Below are 13,258 nucleotides of genomic sequence, written 5' to 3'. Positions count from 1 at the left end.
CAAAACTGATTTCAATTACACGATTTTAAATCAATAAAATTTATTGAATTTTTATTATTTATAATTACACTTTTATAACGGATTTTTTCTTAGGTATTTTTTTAAACATTATATTCATTATTTTAGTAATTATTTATACATTTATAAATTACAACTTCCTCGATTTATTATATGTGGCATAGTTTTTGTTATATAAAATAAAAAATGATAATATGACAATCCATGCTGATCAAAGAAATAGAGAAATGTGCAATGAGTGTTATAAACAATTACATTAGCTAGGTAAAGTTCATTATAGAAAGAGTACATACAATATAAATTCATGTGAGAACGAGAAACAAGTTGTTTTTCTGATACTTAAACACATAATTATTTTATATATGTAAACTGATTTATTTTAACTTGTTTTTACGATTCGTTCAATTTAAAAAAAAACTATAATTTTCTATTCATATACTTGTTTATCAAGGTTCTTGCAATAAATTCTCTATAAACGTTTAAAGATAATTAGTGTAATAACAAATTTATTATATGTTGCAATATTTGCATTATGTCCGACCGTATCTAAGCTGTGCTAACGTTGCATAAAATACATATCAAACGATGACTGTAGTAATTATATTGGCTATTATATATTTCTCGTTAAATCTGTTTGCGTATTGGATAAAAATAAAAGTTTGTTATTTAGTAATAATTGCTTACTATAAAATTACATTATATTGATGGGTGACTGACATGCATCGCAAATATGATAATATATTGCTTCATAATTTTACTTTCATTGTGGATAATGATAATAATTTTGTGATATAAATAAATATTTGAATACTTGTTTTCCAATATTTTCTGACAACATTATTTCCTGATCTACTTAATTATTTTAAACGGTTGTAAATTTCTAAAAAAAAATGCTTTTAATGTTATGTAAGAATAATTATGTATGCAGCAGGTTCTGCACTTATTGTACTAATGAATATACCGTAACTCGATATTTAAATGATTTTAAATGAAATGAAAACCATTGAAAACTAGTAGTGTGTGGCATCGTGCCTTAAGGCAAATTGCTGAAACTTTCCGTATCGATTTTTTTTTAATATTATTTTTTTTAAACTTCGAAAAAATTAGATTTTCAAGAAATTTTGCATTTTTGACTTTTTTATTTTAAAATATTTATAAAATTTTGAACTTTTTTCCAAAGCAATCGCGCTGCTTTGGCTGCATAGAGATGAAATATTGAAGCGCGTAAGCGCCGCGTTGCCATCCAACGGACAAACGATGATACGAAACCCATAGAAATGTAAACAAAATTCATACATATTTTTAAAATCTCCATAAAATATCTGATAATTTGATGTGCATATGTTTAATGGTCATTTTTGATCGCCAACTAGCATTTTTTTTACTTTTTTTTACTAGATCTCCGAAACCGCTAGACCTGCCTTCCCACAAATTTAATTAGTTTTTCATATTGTCAATACAAGTAAAATGTTTTTTGAATTATTAAAATCGGACGCTCCGTTCTCTTAAAAACTGAGTAATCATTTTTGGCACTTTTTACCCCGTATCTTTGGAACGGATAGACCTGCCTTTGCCAAAAACTAATCCGCACGTCTTCGTATCAATGCGAATCGAATGTTTTTTAAATTATTCAAATCGGTTGATTCGTGTTTCTGAAATCGCCGACGAAAATTTGTATCCGCACACACATTTATCCATTTCTTTCTAAGGTATGACAAAATGTTTGGAAACTTTTGAAACATAAAGATATATAAAAAAAATTATTTTCGATTTTTTTGCGATTACTAGAACTTACCTTACGGGAAGTTAATAAATAAATGTTTATATACATACAAATAAAATATAGGTCAAAATAATATACACATTTTTTTAATAAGTTTTATGAAAATATAATTAGAAAATAAAGTCAGATAAAGTTTCATAGTTTTTCGATGAATATTTTATATACATATACATACATACATACAAGAAATTTGATCAAATCTAAATTTATATTATAATTTTTAATACAGGTTAGGATTTATATTGCTATTTTTCGATGCCGCAGAACAATACTTAATGAAACTTTACATGTATTCTATCATACTGATAAATTTTACAGTGTTTTATTTAAACTAATAACTAACATATCGTCTTTACATTTTGAGACTATGTGGATGTGTTTTTAATTTGCAAATGAAAAAAAAAACGATTACATATTACAACAATTGTTTTGCATTTATTGATACAAGAAATATATATCTTTGGTCTTGTAAAAATGCATACATCCTCGGTTTGTTTGGTATTCATAAGCATTTTTCAGCTGATTTAGTTTAGTCTTCGAAATCTCATTAAACCTTTCATGCGCTGTTTTTCTCATTGAATTCGCCAATCTTTTATTATATATTAACCTATTCCATGACAATGTTTTTATTTGTATCCGTTTGTTTTCAAACTAATTGACGATTATTCAATTGACACTAAAAACTAAAATTATTCAATATTATTCAATTTATATTATAGCAAATAATGGACAGTTATGCAAAGTAAGAGAAATTAATATTTTTTTTAAGAAACTTAACCTTAACTTGTAATTTGGAAATTATTTAATTTAAATACCATATAAAGTACATAACCGCAAACGACAAAAGAGTTTAAAAACTATAATGAAGCATTTGTGTTCATTTTCACGATCTCTGGACTTTCGGTTGAATCGTTAAACTTGATATCCCGTTGTGTCTCATGTTTTTTAAAGTACACGCGTAATTTGCAAATTGTTTCTTTACGGTCCGGAAAGCAATTAATGATGATGCAGTAACGACATTATAAACGTTTATTTTCTCTTACTTGTATTTCATCAGAAATTCAGTGGATAAATCTTACAGTTAATAGTACGTATTTTTCCCTAATGATCTTTCACGAAAATTATATTTTGCAGAATAACTGATAAAATAGAGAATGGAATGTATCACAATGTATATAAAGAAATTTGTAGATAATTCAATGTGATGTAAGATTAGAAAATTATTGATAATTTCATTCATTTACTTTTTGTGATCAACACGGTGTGTGTAATTTTCAGGCGTTTTTCTTTTACTGAGGTAGTGAAAGAATTAATTCTATATTAATTATTAAGAATTCAATTAACGTCGTGCAGTGTACATTTAGATTTATTTCAAATAAATTTCTTTCTCTCAGGGTATGAGGAAGTGCATTTTTTATTTTAATTGATTAAATTATTACATTGCACTTCTCTTAATTAGGTGAGAATATTATTGAATTTTAAGAAAACTACCTTGGGTATTTAAGTTTGCTGTTCCATTGTATTCTATGTTTATGAACGAAAACAACTTTTTTTAACAATAATATTATAAATTACATAATACTCATCAAAAATTATATAATAATGAATACAAATATAGAAAATTAGAAATTAGAAAAAGATGAGAAGGGTTGAAGAAAGGTAGTGGGGCAACGCACAAATTCCACAAGGGTACAAAAATCTGAAGCTGTTGCTCGTCCACTTGAACTTAAAATAGAAAACTGCTGCTACGCAATGTGAACAGACTCTAAATTATGATTTTATGCTATACATCAACTTTTTAAAAGGCATTCGTCCCTTACATTGTGGGTAGCATTTTTTGTAACATTTCTTTAACAACGCCGAATGTTCAACTATATCACCTTGAAGATTACAGAAGACCGACAGCAACTTTAAATAAACTGCTAAAGGGACGCACAATTTTCGAGAGCAAAAAATCTGAATTACTAATTCGAGCAAAAGGCAAAGAAAATAATGATACAAAATGTGGGGAACAGGTGGTTCTTAATTTATTTCAGTGACTTAGACTAGCAGATAAAACCTTTTTCAATTCACTTCGCATACATTTTTCTATATAAAGAAACACATGTAACATGGATACTTGCTTGTAAAAGACTTATTTTATATCATAATAAATTTTGTTCGCATGCGTTAAATCAGTATTTAAACAATTTAAATATAAATATAATAAGATATTTTATTTGTATAATATATAAACTAAATGTATGTATAACTATATGCATATGCATATATTGGTTTCTTTGCGCCTCATGATTTTTTTCAAATTTACATACTTTTAGAAAATTAATTTAACGACGAAAAAATACGAATAAAATATTCAGGATCAAACTCTTTAAATGATTAAAAAGCATTCGGTTAGGTCCAGTCGGTTAGTCGATACGGAGGAAATTGTGCAAAAAAATAAATATTCAGTATTAAGGAAATGTATGAAAGGGTTCATACTATTCCTTAATACTGAATATTTATTTTATTACATAACCTTTTATTTTATTTTATTATTATTTTTTTAAAAATTACAATAATTATTTCAACTGTTAAATAATTAACATCTAGCAATAATGATAAATAATTTAAACATAAATTTAAATAAATAAGAGTGCAAAGGATAGAATTTACATTAAAATAATATCCGTAGTATCATGTTTTTTTTTTAATAAAATTCATTTGTAAATCGGATTCCAGCCAATTTGGTTTTAGTCAGTATGTAATAAACCACTAATTTTTTATTAGAACTTATGTACCCTTAAATTCTCAAATACTGTAAGGTCTGCTATAAATATTAAAATATTCAATAGTTTAGCAAGTAGTTTTTATGTTAGCGTTATGACGTCAGATTACTAGTTTTTTAAAGGTGAATATAATTTACCTTAAAATGTAGATGAGGTAAATAATACACCGTTTCTAACATTTTGATTAGGCAGACGCTTATTTTTTGTTAAACTTCGAATTAGTCTTTTTTACAACAAAAAAGAATACTAATAAGATTATTGGAAGTAGCCTGCATGCATTTAATAAGATTTTAAGTATCCCTTACGGTCACGTTGGCGTGCTGTAAATTTTTCGATAATCTATTACCATGGTCGAATGTGCTACATTGTTTATATAGGTAATACTGCTCATCACGCATATTTTCACAAGTGCGCATTCTATGTGCGAGCATCAATATACCTTATAGCAGCGTGTAAGTGAATGTGTGTTACGTTATGTGGCGGCTCACATCAAAAGGGAAAATTGCTTGCGGTGTTCTGAAGTAAGGCAAGAGAGAAAAACAAATATACAATATGCCAGGGGTCGGCAAGTGAATTTAATTGGAACCCAAAAAAAGAGCTTTTTGTTTGGTTTTATCAAAATTGTGCCTAATTCAATATTATTGTCTAAATTATTTTCATATGATCAATAGAGTATCAATTTCAATTCAGCATTGGATAATTAATTTTTTTATTTCTTAATAAATTGTTAAAAATAAAATCAAATTAATTAATATTTAAGTATTTAATATTCAATCTGTACGTTTCTTATAGTAAATCTGTTCATAATTTAGAAGTTCACGGCAGTAAACACATACTAGAAATATCGATAGCAAAGTAATTCGATCACACTATTTTACTATACAAACAGTATTCAACCGTTCAAGCAAAGAGTAAGTAATTAATATTAAATAATTTTCGTCATATATATACTAAATCTTTTAAGAATATGTTGGTTCAAAGAAACGAATCTCAAGATATATATGTTTATAACTACCTTTGGTACTTGTATATTAACGTGATTGCAGCTGAAGTTGAGCTTTCAGGTTTTGTTATTCGCTACCCTCAAAAGATTGTTTTCAAAGGATTTTTCGTTCTTTTCTGAATTTTTACTGAAATCTTAGAATCTATGTTATACTCTGAATTATTTTACTGGGAATCCGATCGACTATTTTGTTTTTAAATAAAATGTTTGGATTTGAAAAGCTAAACCGATTTGGAAGATCGTTCAAAGATGAGTATTTGGTGTATTTTTATTCAATTTTTTATAGAGCTTTCAATACTATTCGTATATAATCAGTATATGAACTTAAAGGACATTTACATAGAGATTTACATTATTTTCTTTGGGCAAACATTTCAATTATATGAGTGAAACTTTGAGAATTTCTAGAATGTAAAATGACAAAAACTAATAAATGGCACAGAGAACAAAAATGGTTTGCTCTCACTATGATATACTGTGATAAATATTTGTTATATTATAATTATATTCGAGAAAAACAACAAAATATCCAATTAAATTTATATAAAAAAAAATATTTAACTTTTACTTAGTTGTGAGATGGGAAGCTGTATCAATTTTCCGTAAGGAACAACGTCATATTTAAATGTGAATAGTTGGCGGATGAGTTTCGAATCATTAATACAATCTTGCATATTAGTATTTAATTAATATTAAATCAGGATATGAGCAAAATAAATCAAAATACTTAGTTGCGGAACTTGAATTAATTGTCGAGCCTGTACTCTTATTGCCTACCACTGCAATATATACATATTATTTTCATCGAGGCTGACGTCTCGGAGCAGCTGGGCTCCGTGTTTGTCGACTTTGAAATCTTCTTGGTATTGCGTTTTTTCTTTCTTGATCGAATTTGTTACTTCTCGAAACCCTTGGAATGATGCTGTTGTTACATAAGGCTTTTAGAAGTAAAAATAATAGGACGTTCTTTGGGGAAAATAGTTATGGAATTCGGAATAGTTCGGAATTTACTTTGATGCTTATAATTAAGCATGAATATTTTTGAAATTGTTAAAGTAATTATACTTGACACAAGGATTCGCTACGGATTCAGTATTTACAATTGATTTTATTAAATATCTTATTTTAACTACTGACAAATCCCGGTGTGGTGGTCAGATTAATCAATTAATTTTTTAAAATTATATAAGTTTTATTAATTAAGCAACATTTAAATAGAAACATAATATAAATATAATATAAAATTTAAAAATAAATGCTTCTGTGATATGAAATGAATCTTTTTTACACATGAACCAGTATAGATTTTATGTGCGATTTTTGCAAAGCAGATACGTGTTGTCTTATTGCTGAATGTGTAAGAGTGATGTTTTCAGAATAAATTAATTAAAAATTAATGCTGTTATTGAATGATAATAATTGAATTAAATTTGGTATTAATTTGTGTGTTTAAACTCTAGTAACCTAGGGGCCGTCTATTAATCACGTGATCTATTTTTAAGGATGTTTAATTCTCAACTCCCTCTTGGTGATACAGTAGAACTCCAATTATCCGAACTGCGACTATCCGAATCGCCGATTATCCGAATCACTTTCAGAAAAAAATTGTCCAAAAAAAGTCTAAGTGCGCTATTATTCTTTGGTTGAAGACCGCAAAACAGCTTACATTGACGGAGATGTTTAAAAAACAATGATTTTTATTTCTAAACTTGTACATAAGTACATTTTATTTATATTTAAAACATGTGAAAATATCATGTTTCTTTTATTTAATTCAATAAAAAAATAGTGCAAATCAAAACGTAACTTTTTTTCTCTCCAATGGCAATTTTTGAAAAAAACTCCGATTATTCGAATATTTGATTATCCGGATGGGTCCCGGTCCCCATTAATTCGGATAATTGGAGTTCTACAGTATATAAAGTTTCCCCCACTCAACATTACGTAAATTTTTAGTACCTAGAAAAAATCATTTTTTTGGATTTTTTTTTAATTCTGGATTTTTTTAAAATAGAGGTAAAAAATAAATGCACTTGATAGATATCTTAATAGACTCTTCCCCCACGTGATATTTTGGGAAATTTTTATCAAACCTCTTCCCCCTTTTAAGCCTCGCGTGATAAATAGACACAGCTCTACCAATATTCCATATACAATTTACATGTCAATAACATTTAAATTACGTTATTATATATGCGTATGACGACATTGTACAATTAAAAAATATATCATATGCAATCAGCGTTACTAATTTTCACTTACTTTCAACAGAAGTCTGAAGAAGCAAGGTATAAATATTATTGCTTTTTATAGTGATAAAAAATCCGTGTCGATTGATACCATGTTGGCGGTTTGGCTCGCACCGAACATTAATGTTGTCGTTATTACTATTGTTATTATTAACAACGATATACCTACTACCGAGATCGGTCTCGGAAATTACTTATGCATTAAGCACGAACGCGTTACTCTTACGTAGGTACTCGGCACATTGTAAGAACTCAAACGACTTGATATAGTACATAATAAATTCGCGTCATACAACAGCCATTCCCGCATGTCAAATAGCCGATTGTATTAGGGATATGTTGATACACGTGCCGGTTGCTGCCGGTTCATGACTCTACCATCGATTATAACTATTTTAGATGGGAAACAATCATTTTATTTCTTTGCAAAGTTTCTTGTTTTATTAGTATTTCTACTATAACTGTCAAAAACATCTTGTTTATTAAGTCATTTGTTTTAAACTAAACATCATTTGGTTGTACTGTATATACTCAAAGAACTTTTATCATAAATATTAAGCCAAATTATACTATGTTTTTTTTTTTACTTTTATTTGGCCTCGCTTACTCTGAGCATTTAGCCACCTATAACATTTTATTTATTTACATTCTAATTCTTATATCATTTTCAATCTATATATGTATAGTATTCTATATTCTTCTTAATTTTTCTTCTGCTTATTTTCTTCAATCCTTGCTCTTTTTCAAATTTCTAATTCTATTTAACTTCTAGCTCCATTCTATTTTTCTCTTCATTCTTCTTTTAATTTCAGCAAGTTCCAATATTTCTCTTATTACCCCTAATTCAATTCAGCTATCCGAATTCTGTTATTCCCATTTTTCTTAATTTTAATTCATTGTTAATTTTTATTCAAATTTTATTTAACTTAAATACAATTTTTATTTGATTTCAAATTAACTATACATATTTTTTTCCTATATTCCAAATCAATGACAGGATTTGATCTAAAGGTCCCTGTCGTGTGAATCGAACACGCTACCAAGTGAGCTATGCTCGCCACATGTTCTATTATTAATGATAATACTTTATTCGCTATGTTTATAATGAGTGGTATAAATCAACTTATAACTTATAACGACAAAATAACTTTTTTTTTAATAATATGATATATGATTCAATTATTTTTTATCTAATTGTAAACAAAATTATCTCGATTGTATGGCTAATAAGTCTTGCTAACGCTACAGTTACAGGTTTTATAATATAAATATGTACTCTATTTTTAACATGCTTTAAATTATGTTGAACCTAACCATATCCACCAACCATTGGAAACCCACAAACTATTATTATAATACATTTTGTTGTGCTTAGGAAACCAATATAATAGATAGCATATTTATCTAACCCTTTTTAGAAATTTTAATTTCTCTACTACATTGAACTACATTTTTCTTATTTCTATTCCTTTGTGTATTTCACTTTCAAAGTCTTGTATAAGTTATGAGAATTTTTATTTGTGATTGTGAGAAAATATTAACGAAAAAAATTAATTGAACACAGCTTAAGGATCAATGTTAAGGGTATATCTTCATATGAGTTGATACTAACAAACAGTCAAAAGCTATGTATTTGCCTAACTTCACCTATGTGTTATCAAAGAGACATCAGAAAGTTGCACTTATGATAAAATTGTTAATTTGATGTTGGTTCGTTTTGTAGGTTAGGTTTTTTGTATAGATCGCCTGATCTCACAGCAAGTACATAGATTTTTGACAATTTGTTACTACCAACTCATACGAAGATAGACTCGCATCATAGCATTACCATAACATTTTTATTTTTCTCACAATTGGCCCTTTAATTTGCTATTTTGGGTCATAAATTTGGAGATACATTTCCGGAATACCTCCATCACATATAATTTATGTTTATGCATAGTTTTATTGGAAATAATCATCTTCATAAGTACAGAATGTACCACAGATGTCTATTCTATTTATTCATATGCTTTCTCAACTCTGCTGTAACGATATGTGTTGAATACTTAATACATGAAATTGTTACATGATAGAATTCCTTTCTTCAGTTTGCAAAAACTGAATGAATCAAATTAGCTTGCCATGGAATATATCTCAATAATTTAGTTAAAATGAATCTCTAAAATCAAATTAATAATTTTTGTGTTGTTATGTTGAGATAAGAATAGGAAATACCAATGATTGTCTTAAGTTCAGCCGATCACCATTTTCACATTATTCTTTTTACATATATAATTTCTTACATGTATTTTGTTTCTTCTCATATTACGTGGACAGTTTATTATTATTCGAATCATAAAGAAAACGTTTGATGCAAATATGAAGATTATATTATTATAGAATATTTAGTAATTTGATAAAAAAAACATTTCTAAACAAAATAGATCTTTTTCATAAAAGGTTTAATATCGGAAAGCACTTCAAGGGACTTGTTTTATCCCATATCAATGCAATCATTAAGCTTTAATTTATGAACGAACATCTTAATTTAAAGCCAAGAAATTGACTAATTAAAATAATAATTTGATTACAATCTGCGCAGCAGTAGTTGATTTATGCTCATTGTGAATTCATAATTAACCATCATTGTATTATTCTGTCGTTTTCTTTTTTCAATTGTTTCGCGGTTCGGCTTTGATCTTGCACTGACATACGTTGAATAAAATCAACAACATTATTTCAAACTGGTTTCGTTTAATTCTTCATTCCCTTGACCAGAACCGATCCAGAGTATATTAAACAATTATCATGATATTTATATTTTGCTACTCTACACGTGCTGCAGTTGGAGAGGAATATCACTTTATCTATGTCAAGAAATAACATATTAACTTCATTTATTCTAATCTATGATGACAATTAAAACATTATTTTTATAACTGCAAAATTTTTATAACTGTCACACGTTTCATGGTTTCCTTACAAAACTAGTTTTCTTTAACCTGTTAAAAAATTTGATTATTATTATCAACAAATTAAAAAATATGAAATAAATGCTTCATGGAAATATTTATAAAATGCTTCATAATCTTCATAAAAATTTAATTAAAAAAGTATCACTATTCTTGTGGATTTTGAATTTTAACCTTTTTCCTTACGTTATAACAATACTTTCTTACACCATCAATGTATAATATATTAAGGGGGGCGATACATGTAACAAGAAAAAAAAAATCGATTTTTTTTTTTTCATAAATCGTTACAATAACATCTCAAAAATATGCCTGTAAATATTCAAAACAAATTATCATTATTTATACAATAAACTCATTTAAGTGCCACGCCTCAACTCTTATCTGTTCTATGTGTCAAAACTTTAAACGCGTTTTTGCTCAAAACGACAGTTTTGAAACTTGCGGGCGGGATAACTCAAAAGTTCTCAACCGTTCCAATGAAATTTTGCACCATCTACTTTACAGTAATAGCTTCTATTTAAAACCTCAACATTCCAAAAATGTTTCAAATTAATTAAACCCTTTACCAAAAACCATTGAAAAAAAGGTGAAAAATCGAACTTTTTTTTTCTAAGGTGTGCCAATTTACGATTTTGTGACTTTTTTAATTTTTTTTTGTTTACTAGAAGATATATGTTTTATGAACACGTACAAACTAATTTTTTTAAATTCAGATCACCGTACGAAAAGTGAGAACGCCCGCAAATTGATGGCGTTTCCCGAGAGGGTCTTGGCAGATTTATTTTACGGCAGCCATTTAAAAGAAAAAAATAAAAAAAATTTTTTGTGTATTTTAATATATAATAAATAACCCTAAAATAAAAAAGTTCAAAAAGATTCAATCATTTCTTCCCAGTTTAAAAAGTCCTCAAAAAATGGTAAAATTAAGGCGATTACATGTATCGCCCCCCTTAAATGAATATAATAGTATATCGACAGTATGTAATTTACGGAATGCTGCATTTGATTTGGTTTTTTGATAAATAATTCATTATTATTATTATTTCTAATTTTGATTACAATTACAGTAGAACCTCCTTTAACCGGCCCTATACGAATTCGCGATTATTCGGACTCCCAATTGCGATCAATTTATATGTATGTACATACCTACAAGTCGAATTTTTGCACGATTAATCTTGCAGTTTAGTATATGTATGTAATGTAATCTATAAAAATCTATAAAATATATATGTACATACATAAGGAAGTTCCAATTTCTTAATAAACATTATTTTCTTTGAAGTCTATGTATGTATTTGTTATTATTAATAAATACACATCATTATTCTTCATACATTCGATTATCCGGATTTTCGATTATTCGAATGCTTATCGACAACAATTAGTCCGTTAACCGAGGCTTTACTGTACTAATAACTGTTTTAATAATTAGTATCATTTTATTGTTTGGACGATCTTATTATTGCATCTTATGCTAAATTGTTAATTTGTACTACGCTCTCGTTTTTTCTAATATTAGTATCAAATATATATATATGGCGGAATAAAGTTTTTTTTCTAATTGATTTTCAATTTGCCACCTGAAGCAAAAATATTTTTTTAAAAAATCCATCCTAAATATCTTTTTCTTGGTACTTTCAAGGTAGTATATCAAAGTAATTATTTAAACGTATAATTTAGAAATATTCATATTTTGTTCAATATACCCTTACCCATTAGGAAACTCATAGTGGTAAATTGAAACTTACTCTACAGCAGCGGTCAGGGTACCGGGGTAAAAATACCCCAAATGAGGTAAAAATAGAATTTTTGGGGTAAAAAGATATTTTAATTGATTTTACTGTATTTGCTACGGAGTTGACTGCATGTGATGATCTCTCTTTCGTCACGGGGTAGGGGACAAAAAATCACGAAATATCATGTGGGGGAGGGGGAGGGTATGGTAAGATATCACGTGTATTTATTTTTTTAACTGATTTTTTCTTTTTAAAAATCAAACATTTTCAAAAAAAGAATAATTTTTTTTAGTTTTTTTCGTAACTAAAAATATACGTGATGTTTGGGGGGGAGGGGGTGGTAATTTTGAATATCACCACGTATCACCAAGGGGGAGAGGGGGGGTCTAAAATCCTTGAAAACTAGTTCACGTGATTAATGGGCGCCCCCTAATAGGGGGACAAAAATATTTGGAGTAATGATTAAAAAAGTTCATCGACTGCTGCTCTACAGCAACTATATGAGACTTATTGTTTTTTTTTGTTTTATTATACAAAACAAACTATGCGCACAGTACATTCAACTACTTAATCAGGTAAATTAAGACTACCTGGTTAGATTAGAGACATATTGTGTTCGCTAATTATGCAAAACTGCTATACGAGGTCTGTTCAAAAAGTACCCGGAATTTTCGTTTTTTCAAAAAATATTTATTTATTCGTCTACATTAATGTGGTCCCCTTCAAAGTAGTCCCCCCAGA

Source organism: Ctenocephalides felis, unplaced genomic scaffold, assembly GCF_003426905.1.
Source record: "Ctenocephalides felis isolate EL2017-DRISC unplaced genomic scaffold, ASM342690v1 CF-g0.4_SCAFFOLD_01886, whole genome shotgun sequence".
Lineage (NCBI taxonomy): Eukaryota > Metazoa > Arthropoda > Insecta > Siphonaptera > Pulicidae > Ctenocephalides > Ctenocephalides felis.
This window is presented reverse-complemented; position numbering follows the sequence as displayed.